General features: G+C 45.5%; 1 protein-coding gene across 6 annotated transcripts in view; it reads left to right on the forward strand.

Annotated features, from left to right (window-relative positions):
* LOC137415818 (repulsive guidance molecule A) overlaps positions 1-13,535 on the forward strand; it is a 204,575-nt gene that overhangs the window by 67,605 nt on the left and 123,435 nt on the right. Inside the window, exon 3 of one of the 6 annotated variants that reach the window (XM_078779783.1) lies at positions 8,785-8,996. The exons of the other annotated variants lie outside the window; for them this stretch is intronic. The gene's annotated coding sequence lies outside the window, so the exon portion shown is untranslated. The remainder of the gene's footprint in view (positions 1-8,784; positions 8,997-13,535) is intronic. 6 annotated transcript variants of the gene reach the window in all.

A 13,535-nucleotide genomic window follows, 5' to 3' on the forward strand; every position in this document is an offset into this window, starting at 1 on the left:
TGCTTTTGTTTCCAAAATTCATGGTAAAATAGCTTTGAGTTACTTTCAAACATGTGGTTTTGTTTTCTCTTGTTGTTTCCTTCTTCATAGTTTTTTTTTATTTATCTTCCTTGCTATCATTTCCATTTTGAGTTTGTTTTCAGCATCCAAACACTCGAGGTCTTTGTCTTTGACTTTGTATTTGTTTTTTATTCTTTGGGTTCTCTTTTTTTAGTTTTGGGTGTCTGTTTCCTTTCCTGAACTGTTGTATTTATCCTACTTCCTTCCTCAGTTGTTTCCTTTGTGTCTCTAATCTCTGTCTCCAAGTAGGAATTTGGTTCCTATTTGTAGGGCCTGGTTTTTTCTTCTTCTGCTGGTGTTGTTTGCCCGTTATATTTTCTTGAATAAATAGTGACGCAGCGAAACAGACGACATTGGTTTCCTTCAAGGTGGATGATTTTGAAATAATTTCTCTCATTGAATGGTTGGTTCGCCTCACTAAGTTTTTGTCCGTTTATGGTTTTCTTTGCGATAAAGTTGTGGTCTATCTCTGGGTTTTATCAATTTTATCTCTTATATTTTGTTGGTTAACTCTTCTTCCAGTCTATACTGCTCATCATCTTCACCATCCTCTTCTCCCTCATTGTGCTGCTCTCCCATGTCTTTCTGCACATCACCAACTGCCTTTTCCACTCTTTTCCCCTTTGTTTATGCCTAAGTCTCCTCGTCTTTCTCTGAAGTGGTCTTGCTCCTCTTTCAAGGGGATGCCGTCATTCTTTCCTCTTGCCACACTCTTTGTCTCCTTTGGACTAGCTCTGTCAGGGTTTGGTCCCTCATCTCGTTGCACAGCCAAAACTTCCTCTCGTGCCATCTCGGCCAAATTTCCGCCATCTCTGCCAAATTCCCGCCATCTCTGTCTTCACCTTCAAGCGAGCACTAAGCTCCCCTCACTCTAATCTCTCTTGCCACTTGTTGACTTGCCTGAGATGTTATATCTTGTATTCTATCTTTATCTAGATATATTTTAATTGTTGAAAAGAGCTTCTCAATATTTTCAAGGGGGAAACATTTTGTGTTGTCACCTGTGAGGACGGAAGATAGTATTTTTCTGAAATGCCAGTATTGTAACGAAGAACATTATTCTTTACGATCAGCATGCTTTTACTTTTTTTTTTTTTTGTATACAGAATCGAGGCTCGTGAAAGAGCTAACATTTATCACACAAACAAATCAAACAGACAAACAAAATATATCAAAAGAGGGAGCGGTAGACAAGATGGGGAGAGAAGGGGAAGCACACAAACACAACATTTGAGAGCAGGGACATGGGGAGATGTGTGTGAGGGAGAGGGCCTGGGGGGGGGGGGGGGAGGCGTGGGAGGGGGGTAGGGGGGTGGTGGGAGAAGTATAAAACACAAGAACACCAAGGACTTCCAGGAAAGAAGTTGGTATTTCAAAAAAGTGGATTTGGGGTGAAATTAGTGGGGGTAGAAAAGATCAAGGTTTTGGATGGGGGAAGATAAGAGATGGTGGTGAACAGCTGTTTTAAAGACCTGGAGGGAGGAGTGGGATTGAAAAGAGTGAGGGAGTTTGTTCCAAAGGTGGGAGAAAAGAGGAATGAAGGAGTGAAGGTGAGCAGAGTCTTGATTTTGGCAGTTTAACCATAAGAGGGTTGCAGGCAGATCTTGTGCGACCTGTAGGAATATTTGGGGGACAGAGCCCAGAGAGAGCTGGGGGGGGGGGGGGGGGGCAAGGTTGGAGAGGAGTCGGTAGAAGACGGAAAGACCACCAACCTGCCTGCGGTGAGTGAGTGAGTGAAAGGCCCTTGGAGTTGGCTTCATCGCGGGAGATTCCAATGATTCTGAACACTTTGGTTTCAACAGCGTGAAGTCGAGCTAGGGGTGAGGCAGGAGCACCAGCCCAGAGGGGAGAGCAGTATTCCATTGAGCTGCGGATGAAAGCTTTGTATGTGGTGATGAGCTCAGGTGTGCCAAGGAAGGACTTCGCACGATGGAGGATGCCCAGTCGGTGACTGGCTTTGGAGGCCAGATTTGAAATGTGGTTTTCCCAGGAAAGGTCATGGCAGATAGTGAGACCCAAAAGCTTGAGTGACAGAACTTCTTGGAGAGGATTATTCAGAAAGTGGATGGGAGGGTTGTCCAGTCGGTCTTTTCGGAGAGACATCGTAAGAGTGTGAGATTTGTCAGGATTGAAAGACATGTTCCACTTGTTTTCCCAGTCTGTGATTTTGTCCAGGTCTGCAGAGAGTGAGGAGGCTGCAGACTGCCGATCTGAGGGATGAGGAATGGAGTGACAGAGAGTAGAGTCATCAGCAAAGAGATAGAGATATTTACTTAAAATAGAGATAGAGATATTATTTTAATAGATTTACTTTCCATAAAATATCACCTGAGCTGCTTATTTTATTTACGTGTATATGTATGTATTAGTGCTGGGTGTTATTCACGCTTTAGATTTACAATCGCGATAATGATAATCCATATTTGTTATCGCGGTAGGTGATTCATGTGCAGTCGGTAGAACGCACCTGGAACCTGGATATTGACGGTGTATTGACTGCTTTGAGCGGTTTGTATGTTTAGTTTCTCTCAAAAGTTTCTCCCGTAATAAATGCAGCTCCATAAAATAAAGCAGATTATATGATATGGAATGTATATTCTCCAAGATATAATTTAAATGGTATATCATTAACCAATAAACATTAAAACAAACAACCAATTAATGAACGCACCTAAAGTTCTGCAGATGTTGAAATCGCCGATCTGTTTGAGTTTGCTTTGTCTGTGCGCGAAGTTGAGCATTAAAGGCAAAATCTTGTTAAAGATTGAGAAGGTAAGCTTACTCATTACTCAGTATGTGGAGTTTTGGCTTTGAGGACAAGGATAAGCAGGTAATCTCATTTTTCTCCTCTCAGTCCTCACCGTTCGCAATGGACCGAATGGGCGGCAAACATGGCGACGTTGTTTCATTTTGCATATCGCGGAAATCAGTTCAACATCAAAGTTGCTGTTCTTTAAAGGCCACTATTATCCCACCTTGTGGGGTCGGCCGGGGGAAGCTTGGCCCAAGCCATTCAAGAACCAGCTGGCCAGGCCTGACATTGGCCGTGGGGCAGGAATTTGGCCATGGTGCCGCCATACTCGCCTACTCTTTGCAAAGGACACCATGGGATCTTTAACGTCCACCAACTCATGCTGACAGACGGGACCCCCAATTTAATGTCCATCCACGAGATGATGCACACACCAATGAATTGCCCTGGTTGTGAAACACCTGGATGACTGTTTATACCTGGGTCGGGAATCAAAATCAGGCTGGACGGCTTAGATGCGTGTGTGCGTGCCCCTAGGACATTGTCAGCCCACGAAGTTCAACATCAAAGGCGTAATTGTAAATGCTCAGAGTGGAGATAGTCATATATGACTTCACAAATGGTGTGTTCCGTTAGCGAGCAGCTCGTTCGGTGTGTTCCGTTACCAAGCATCTTGCTGTGTGTGTTCTGTTGGTAAGCAGCTTGCTTGGTGTTCCTTTAGCGAGGCGCTTGCTCTGTGTTCTGTTAGCAAGCAGCTTGCTATTGCTTGCCAAGCCAGACGTTCCGTATCAACCGCTTTGCAAACTTGCTTACTCGGCAAAGGAGCAAAGCAATTTCGTCCACGTAAAATATGGTTCGACTTCAAACAAATTGGACAACAGAATTATTAAATAAAGAGTACGAACACAGGTAACTCTATGGCTATTCAGTTTGTTTTTATGTGTATTGTTATTGTATGCCACATGGTTTCTCGAGGCATTAATTACATGATTAGCCCCCATTGGACTTAGTTCGAAACAGGGTTTATGGATTTGGCCTGGTGCGTCCACAACCATATCTGAGGTGTATGGAACAATTTTATTCATACTTGGCACACAGACAATACATGATGGTAGAAATATGCGCATCATTTTTTTCATGATACGATCAAAGATGGCCGACTCGTGGCCATTTTAGTTGAAAGAAAAAGAAAAAAAATCCTGATGTTGAACACGTCCTCCCTCAACCATTTCTCTGACATGCATTTACCAATCTTGTTCAGACTTGGCACACAGATAATGAATTATGGCTTATATATTGTTGCGGATCTTCGAAGCCCGTTCCCGTTACAAAGGGGAGATTAAGCCCCTTTTGTTCTCTGGGTCTTCAAAACCGTGAGACCGAGTCGCCACTCCCAGGCAAACGTGGAAAAGGGTTTTGGGACAAATTCACACGTACCTTTGGTACCCATGCCGCAGCGGAAGCGGGGATCGAGTTTCGCACGAGCCACGCGTAATTGAGTACGCCCGAGCGGAATGCGTACCACGTGACTCATGCTGTTACTTTTCTATTACAGTGATTCTATTCGTACCGTGCTAGGCCAATGATGGAAAAGACAGGACGGTTGAATCGGAAGAAAGAACAGATTTATTTACACTATTTACAAGGATTGGTCGAAGGAAAGGGACACAGGGCAGAACTTAGTCAATCTTTTACTTCCCACCCAGACAATGGGCGCACTTACACACACGGGGAGATGGAGGAAGGATGTTCGCGCGCCAACCGCGCCTGCTTCGGTCGCTCCAGGAACAGCTCACCCGGCGTGGCCCTCTGGTGGTCACGGCACATACCCTGGCGAAGGCAGGCAGAAGGATAATCCTCGCGGCGCGTATGCAGGCAAGGCAGGCAGGAGGAAATCGCGCGTCTGTGGCGGGTCGCTCTTTACAGCACGCGATTAATACTGCGCAGAGCGCAGGGAGCAGGGCAAAGTTACAGGGCAAAGTTACAGAGCAGGGCAAAGTTATGTCCTTGCTTTTCCAGGATCTCTGATCATCAATTTGGTTTCAGACCTGGTCACTCTACTCTGGACATGCTGCTTCTGCTTTCTCAGCAATGGATGGAGGTCCTCAATGCCAAACAGGAAATTCGAGCTGTCTCCCTTGACATATCACGTGCCTTCGATACGGTCTGGCACCCCGCCCTGCTCACCAAACTCTCCTCTGTTGGTATCCATGGAAATCTCCACGCATGGCTGGCGGACTTCCTCTCTAGTCGTAGTCAACGTGTGGCGCTGAATGGGTTTCTCTCATCTCCTCTTCCTGTTCAGGCTGGAGTTCCCCAAGGCAGTGTTCTGGGCCCTGTGCTTTTTCTGGTCTTCATCAATGATCTCCCCGACTCTCTTGAAAATCCTCTCTATCTCTTTGCTGATGACTCTACTCTCTGTCGCTCCATTCTTCATCCCTCAGATCGACAGTCTGCAGCCTCCTCACTCTCTGCAGACCTGGACAAAATCACAGACTGGGCAAACAAGTGGAACATGTCTTTCAATCCTGACAAATCTCACACTCTTACAATGTCTCTCCGAAAAGACCGACTCGACAACCCTCCCATCTACTTTCTGAATAATCCTCTCCAAGAAGTTCTGTCACTCAAACTTTTGGGTCTCACTATCTGCCATGATCTTTCCTGGGAAAACCACATTTCAAATCTGGCCTCCAAAGCCAGTCGCCGACTGGGCATCCTCCGTCGTGCGAAGTCCTTCTTTGGCACACCTGAGCTCCTCACCACGTACAAGGCTTTCATCCGCAGCTCAATGGAATACTGCTCTCCCCTCTGGGCTGGTGCTCCTGCCTCACACCTAGCTCGTCTTCACGCTGTTGAAAGCAAAGCATTCAGAATCATTGGAATCTCCCGCGATGAAGCTAACTCCAAGGGCGTTTCACTCACTCACCGCAGGCAGGTTGGTGGTCTTTCCGTCTTCTACCGACTCCTCTCTGGCCTTGCCCCCCCAGCTCTCTCTGGGCTCTGTCCCGCAAATATTCCTACAGGTCGCACAAGATCTGCCTGCAACCCTCTTATGGTTAAACTGCCATAATCAAGACTCTCTGCTCACCTTCGCTCCTTCATTCCTCTTTTCTCCCGCTTCTGGAACAAACTCCCTCACTCTCTTCAATCCCACTCCACCCTCCAGGTCTTTAAAACAGCTGTTCACCACAATCTCTTATCTTCCCCCATCCAAAACCTTGATATTTTCTATCCCCGATAATTTCACCCCAATTCCACTTTTTGAAATACCAACTTCTGACCTGGAAGTCCTTGGTGTCCTTGTGTTTTATACTTTTCCCACGCCTCCTCCCCTCGAGCCCTCTCCCTCCCACACATCTCCCTGCTCTCAAATGTTGTGTGCTCTCAAGTGTTTGTGTGCTTCCCATTCTCTTGTCTTCCGCTCCCTCTTTTTATATATTTTGTTTGTCTGGTTGATTTGTTTGTGAAGTAAATGTCAGCTCTTTCACGAGCCTCGATTCAGTATACAAAAAAAAGAAAAAAAAAAGTTTGTATACAACGAGATAATTCAGTTCATAGCGCGTTCTCAACTCGTTGGTACTCATCGGCGTCTCCTCCACTCATCTGCCGTATTCTCTCACCTTCTGTCAACTGAGGCGGGGGCTCGGGGCAGGGTTATATGGCCCCGCCCTGGCCCGACTCGAATGTTCCAAACCCCGCCTCTTGCCGCAGTGGTAAGCCACTCCCCTCGAGCCATGATTGGCGGCTCGTGCTTCCCGATGGTTCCTACTCCTCCTGCCCCGCCTTCCTTCTGCCTCGGTCGACTTGTTCAGGCCTGCCGCGTGGTATTTCCGCGCCAATACCAAACCAAAGCGCCATAAGGACACCTAATTTTCACTGGCCTACTCAACACAAAACTAACACAGGAAAGGTCTATGCTTACATTTACTAAGAAATAACTGAACTTAAGCGAGGCTACATGTTGTAGTGCAACTAACTAAGAGGGAAAATTAACCTTTATTCCAAAACCGCAACAATATGCTGTATGTAAGATGGTCATTTTTTTTGAGATCAGAACTAAGATGGCTGACTGGCAGCCATTTTGTTACTTGTGTATCCAACAAGTGGTCGGACATGCATGGTCCATTTTTCTTCAAACTTGGCACAGACAATACATGAGTATATTTATGCAGATTTTGTTTTGTAATTCGACCAAAGATGGCTGAATGATTGTCTTGAACTTAGTACAGCAAAATTACTAAAACCACGGTGGGGGCTATGACAATTTTGCTGCACGGTCCACTCACTCCCGGCCCGGTGCGTGAAGCGAACGAATGAGCAGGCGTGCGATGATTCGCTCTTCCAGCCGCGCCTGTCTTGGTCGTCCTTGCGCGCCAAACTCCTGGCCGCGATGAAGCCTTCCTCGTGAACACAGGACCACCATCAGAGCAAAGAGCCAAAAGTAGAACCAAGAAGCGAGAGAGGTGAGGGCAAGTGGAAAGCGTGAGGGGCAAGAAGAAGAGAGAAAAATGTAGGTCCGAGTCTTCTTTTGTTGATCGTCTCGTGACGTCATCTGTGCCTCTCTACCAATGCCCGCAGGCCACCACTACATTGTCCAGCTCTCCACCAATCCACACGCAGTCCGCTCTCGTGATACAGTCCTAATCGCCCTTCCTTCTACCAATCAGCGAGTTGCTTCTTACCCCGGCCGTCCTGTTGGTCAACTCCCGCCCAATCACTGTCGTTCTGGGCGTGTCTTTGGCCTGCTCGACCCTCGTGGTGATGTTGATGGTGTCCTATCGGCAGTGCTCAGAACTGACTTCTGGTTGGTTTTTATTGTTATTAGTGGAATTTAATGGGCACTTCCTGTGCTAGTGTCTATGGTGCGGTGCCAAAAGAGAAAAAAGATAAATCACATAGGGACCGACAAACAGGGAATTACTTGACCTAATCCCTGAGCTAAATAACATGCCCCGTCCCCTCGTGACGGGGACAAATATACAACTTCATCCGATATCCGGGGAAACAGCTCCTCTACTTATTATATGGTGCTGGTTCTTCTTCTTCACAACAGTCAGAGCATGCTACCTACACAAATCTACCTGGTCTAAAATATCCCTACCCCCACAAACATAACAATATAATGATGAAATTATTGCGATAATCGTGATATTGGTTTTACCATTATCGCCCAGGCCTCGTATGTATGTATATATGTATGTATATGTATGTATATATGTTTGTATGTGTGTGTATATATGTATATATATATATATATATATATATAAAAGTTCAAAACACACCTGGTCACAGGTGTGCCGCACTGACCGGGTCCTCAGTCGAGGTCCTCAGCATCATCCCGTTTCGGCCCTTCAAGCTCGTTACGGTCAGCTAAGGTGGGCTAGCAGGGGCACATATATATTATATATATATATATATATACATATATATATATATATATAAAAGGCTCTTCTGGCTAAACAGCTGCATCGGTGTGGACTTGTATTAGATGTGGCTGGACTCTAATTATCTCCACCACCAAAGGTGGACGGAGACTGTTTTCACCTCTATCTGTTTGTTTGTCTGAACAGGGTATCTCAAAACGTTGTGGATGGGTGTGGACTAAATTTGGTGAACAGGATGGGTGTGTATATGACTAGGATTAATTAGATTTTGGTGAAGATCCGGATCCGATACTGGAATTTTTAAAGTAATTCTTTACCATTGAGATATATTAAGACCCCAATGACAAAACTAGGTGGATAAGTTGATTTGGTGATGAGAAAGAAACCGATTCTATTTTGCTTCAGGTCTGGATCCAGATCCGGCCAATCAATGAGATAGAAACCGTAAACTGTTAAACCTGGTGGAGGTAGGCGCTCTACCAAGTGCTGTTTTAGTTTGTGACAGAAGCTCAGTTGGAAATCAGTGCAACAACTTTCTATTGCACGCGGGTGTTTTCTTCAAGTACGTTGACTTGTTTTGCAAAGGTAACAAGCCCCGGTTCCTGGTTAAACATCGGCGGCCTGACTAAGACTTGCCCGAAGGAGATTGTCCATCCCATGATGATTGTCACGAGTTGCCCCCTCGGCGGCATGTTCGCACTGCCAAATGCCTCATGTCAGTCGCTTTGCGGTTCCTACCTGTTGCAGCCTGAGGTGTGACATCGCTTTGTGGCGGCACTCTTCACTTCATTCCCCAGGTGAGGTTGTCCTGGCGAGCTGCAAATAACCTGGAGCACTGCTCAATTGCTTGCTGTGTGTTTTTGTCTCCTCTTCCTCTTATCCTTTTCATTTGGATTTGAAATTATCGAAGTAGTTTTACAGCGATTCACTTCTGCAGAAATTCTTATTTGGCTTTATTTATTTATCTTGGGCTTTGCTAACTATTTGTGCAGCTGATTGGAGCCTTGTTGTGGCATTACTTGTTCCTTTTCATGACCCGGAGAGTTTCATTTTTCTGCATTGGATTGCATCGATCTCGTTTAACTATTGCCTTTCGTGGAGGTTGAATATTGAAAACCCAGTTACCCCCTTTTTACGGGAGGATACGTAGGTCTGTGAACGGCTTTTAAACATTGTAGTTGTGCGGGTGCTCTCGTTCTTGTTGAAAATATTAGGAGCTATGTCAGACTATCGTATCTTACTATAATTCACCAAATGTCCGTCTGTCCTTTCGAAGGTACCACAAAAGGGCTCAACCGATCGCAACGATATTTTGGTTGGCTAATTCTGGGACCCCCTGGAGTAAAATGGGCTGTTGTTTTTCCAATTTTCCAGTTTTTCCAAACACTATGGAATAATATTTACCGATATGAACAGTGATGTGGCTTTTGTTGAAATTCTACAAATACTGTTTAGTCTACGTACCACGAGAGAGTAGATCGACTCCTGACGAACTCTTCCTATATAAACGTGCGGCTCTGAAGTAACATGGCAGCGTGTGCAAAGCAACTGAGAAACAGATGTAGCGGCCGTTTCCGTGTTCCAGATTCGGCGTGCACTCTTCACACATAAACGTGCGACTGAAAAAAGATTGAATTCTGCAAAACGGAAGCGGCCACCACACGTCTTTCTCAAAATGGGCGCCATGTACTGCTTATATTTTGATGATTTGCGTGTGATATGATTCAACAGATGTTTGTATGAATCGTTTAAAATAAAAAAGCCTTCAATTTCCGATATTTTGCCTTTTCATTTGGGCTTCCCAATTGAAGCCCTGTCCATAGGGCGGGTCCATCGGGCGGGTACCATTGCTAGTCTTTTAAAATTTGGTATTATTTTTCGGCTTTCGTACACTGTGAAAACATAGCCTTTCTGTATGAGTTGCCCATTTGACCTTGCTGTTAACGGCCCCCCTCTGGAAGCGTGCGGTTGCGACAATGCATCCTGCGCCTGTGCCACGTTTTGTTCCTGCCCTTGGTTTCGTCGGTTATTGAACTTCTCAGCACGTGGCTGATAGACGACTTGACCTCACTGCCACGCGACCGACAGTTAATTCTCTCCCTCCTGCGCCACTGTCTATCCCGCCATGGGTGCTTTTGCTTCATGGCGAACCTTTTGGCCCGACGTCTCGTGGGCATTACGGGATGAATCTGTCCTTGCTTTTCCAGGTGCATCCCTCATGCAAACCTCTGCTTCAGAAGTACAATCGGAGCACAATCATTCCATCACTGGCTGCTTGTGGCGTCGAGTGATTAGACCACAATAAAACTTTTACATCTGTTCTTGTGCTCAGACTGCTTTTGTCATGTTGGTTGGGGCTGCGAGAGGTATGGGATTTCAGTCATGAAAAAAAGTAATGCTAATTGTGCTAATTGGATGATTCAATGACTATCGGTTATGTGGCAGGTGTTTGTTTGTTTTTTGTTTTTTTTCCCACTTTTTTGCATTTTATCCTTGCATGTTGTCGGCTCTGGTGGGAAACATGAACGAAAAAGGCCACTGGGTGAATTGGAAGCTCATTTTTCACAACTTTGGCAATCCCAGAAACAGGAAATTATTTGAAGCTCTGGTTGCCTTGGTGCGGTCACGCACCGTGGCACAGGCAGACCTCAAATCTCACATGCTCGGATCAAATCTCACCCAAGGCCATGCTTGTGCATTGTTTCTTGCCAGTGCCCATTTCCTTACTGTGCTCATCCTGCTGGGTGTGTACATGTTGCACTAGCGTTCCTGTTTTAAAATTAATTTATCTTTGCTTTCTTAAGGTTCATTCATTTTGCATTCATTCATTCATTCATTTTGCTTTCTTAAGTACCCGACAGGTTTTTGCATATCAAGAGGAACTGTAGGATTTTATTTTTTTATTTTAATTTGTGGTGCACTTGCTTCGACACCTGCCGTAAGACACAACTTTTTATTGTCGGTCCGTTTGCAATATACTATGGAGGTTGCAACTGCATGGTGTGTGTGTGTGTGTGTGCGTGTGCGTGTGGGCGTGTGTGCGCGTGTGTGTGTGTGTGTGTGTGTGTGTGTGTGTGTGTGTGTGTGTGTGTGTGTGTGTGTTCAAGCCAATGGGTATGCTGTGCAGCCCTTGAGGCAGTATGTGAATTTACCTTTCCACGGAGCAGAGGGGTTAATTGGAATGACCTTTGGTGCCATTTAAAACTTTTCATTGTATTTATTAAATACTTTTTTTGTGGTGCTTTAAGCTCTAATTTCAAGCTGAGCATGGCAGATCAAAGATTGCTTTCATGATTTATCTTTCTTTTGTTGAAAATGCTTAAGCTTTATCCTTCGCAGTTATTGCTTGATAGTGGTGATAAGGTGCCAGTGTATTTTTCTTCTCAACCCTTGCACCATGAAGTCTGAAATGGTTACCTGCCGTTTCTCCATTGTGATGTAGAACATCAAAATGGTGATGGATGATTACGAGCATGGCGTGTCACACTGAGAAATTGGTGAAATGATTTGCAATGTGCATTCAGGAGTGAGCCTGGTGTTGGCTTAGCGGTTAGGGTGCCGGCTTGGGATCCTAGGATCCTGGGTTTGAATCCCGGTCGATCGCTGAATTAACGCCAGGGGGGTTTACTCAGCCTGTCATCCTTCTGAGGTCGGCAAATTGAGTACCAGTTCACTGTATTCACAAGAGGCGACTAACAGGGTTGGCGGCAGGAAGGGCATCCAGCCATAAAACATTGCTTCAAAAAAGGGGTCCACGGTGCCTGAAAAAGGCCAACCCCTGTTCTACGGGGAAAAATGGCCTCTAAAGATTGTTCTTTATTCAGGAGTGTTGTCGACTACAAAAGGGGAAAAAGTCCATGTTTCGATGAAATGTTATTGATTGTCAATGTGAGTAAGTGTATAAAAAATAAAATAAAAGTTGAACTGCATTCGGTGGTGTGCAATGCTCAGGCAGGCTGAACAGTTTCCCACTGATGGGCAAGATCTGCATCTGGACATTAACCAAAATCTAACCGGCTTGTTCTTGTCACCTACCCAACTCGTCCACAAAGTTTTGTCATAATCCATCCACAAGTTTTTCAGATATTGTGATACAAAATGTTTGGCCCCATCCCTCAATGGTGAAGAATCGCTTAAAATAATTGTCGTATGCATATCAATAGCTTCACCAAAATCTAATCGATTCGTCATTGTCACACATGCAACCTGTCCCAAATTTGTCCGAATCTGTCCATAACCTTTTGAGATACCCTGTTCACAGACAGAGACAGACAAACAGGGTGGAAACCTAACCTCCGTCCACATTTGGTGGTGCAGGTAGCAATATGTAAGCACGGATATATGAAGGGCAGCATTTGCCTTCCATAATGTATAGTCTAGTAGGAAGACTAGGTCCCCCTGCACCCCCCGGAGATATACTTCTAATCAGTGTTTCTAGATTGGAAAAAATGTGTAGAAAATGACTAGCTATGGCCCCAAGCTGAAACAATGTCCCACATACCATTTTTATGCAAATTACTGCTGCAAATTTTATGCAAAATTATGCAAATTTTATGCAAATTTTTGATGAGGAGTAGAGTTGAGGGGTCTTTGAGGGCTTCATCGAGGTGCTCTCGGTTGCAAGACTGGGTCATTCTGAGAAGCACAGCAGGGTCAGAGATCATGATGTTCTCCTCCTCAGTGAATCTCTCCATCAACAGCCTCTCCATTGCCTCACACACTGTTTTGAGGCAAAAGAGGGACTTTGCGTAGGCCTTTCCACTGAGAACACCTTTGAGAGATCCACTTGTTACTAGTTGTGCCTCAAAGAGAATCTCTGCATATCCAGAACCACGCATCTTGTGTCCAGTGAGCATCCCGATGTAGTTCATGGATGTGTGGAAGGGTCCAATCGTTACTACATGACTAGCAAATTCATTTGGCCAGCGCCAGATGATGGGAAGGGCTTTCATGCAGACACCCAGATCAAATGTATTCAGGACCCATCTCTGACCCACCTCAGCAGTTGCTGCCTCGGAACGCTTCAGTAGCTCACGAACAACTGCGTTGTCTGTGATCGGTCTGTGCCTGGTGCCTGCATGGCATGGCAATGGCCTGCAGCCTGTGCCTGGGCTAGGGGGTTTCACCTCTGCAACTGGTTCTCCCCCACCCAGCAAATCAACAGTCGACTACTGCACGCCTATCCACCAACCGATCACAGACAACGCAGTTGTTCGTGAGCTACTGAAGCGTTCCGAGGCAGCAACTGCTGAGGTGGGTCAGAGATGGGTCCTGAATACATTTGATCTGGGTGTCTGCATGAAAGCCCTTCCCATCATCTGGCGCTGGCCAAATGA

This window comes from Myxine glutinosa, chromosome 6 (assembly GCF_964187855.1).
Source record: "Myxine glutinosa chromosome 6, kmMyxGlut1.1, whole genome shotgun sequence".
NCBI classification, from domain to species: Eukaryota; Metazoa; Chordata; class Myxini; order Myxiniformes; family Myxinidae; genus Myxine; species Myxine glutinosa.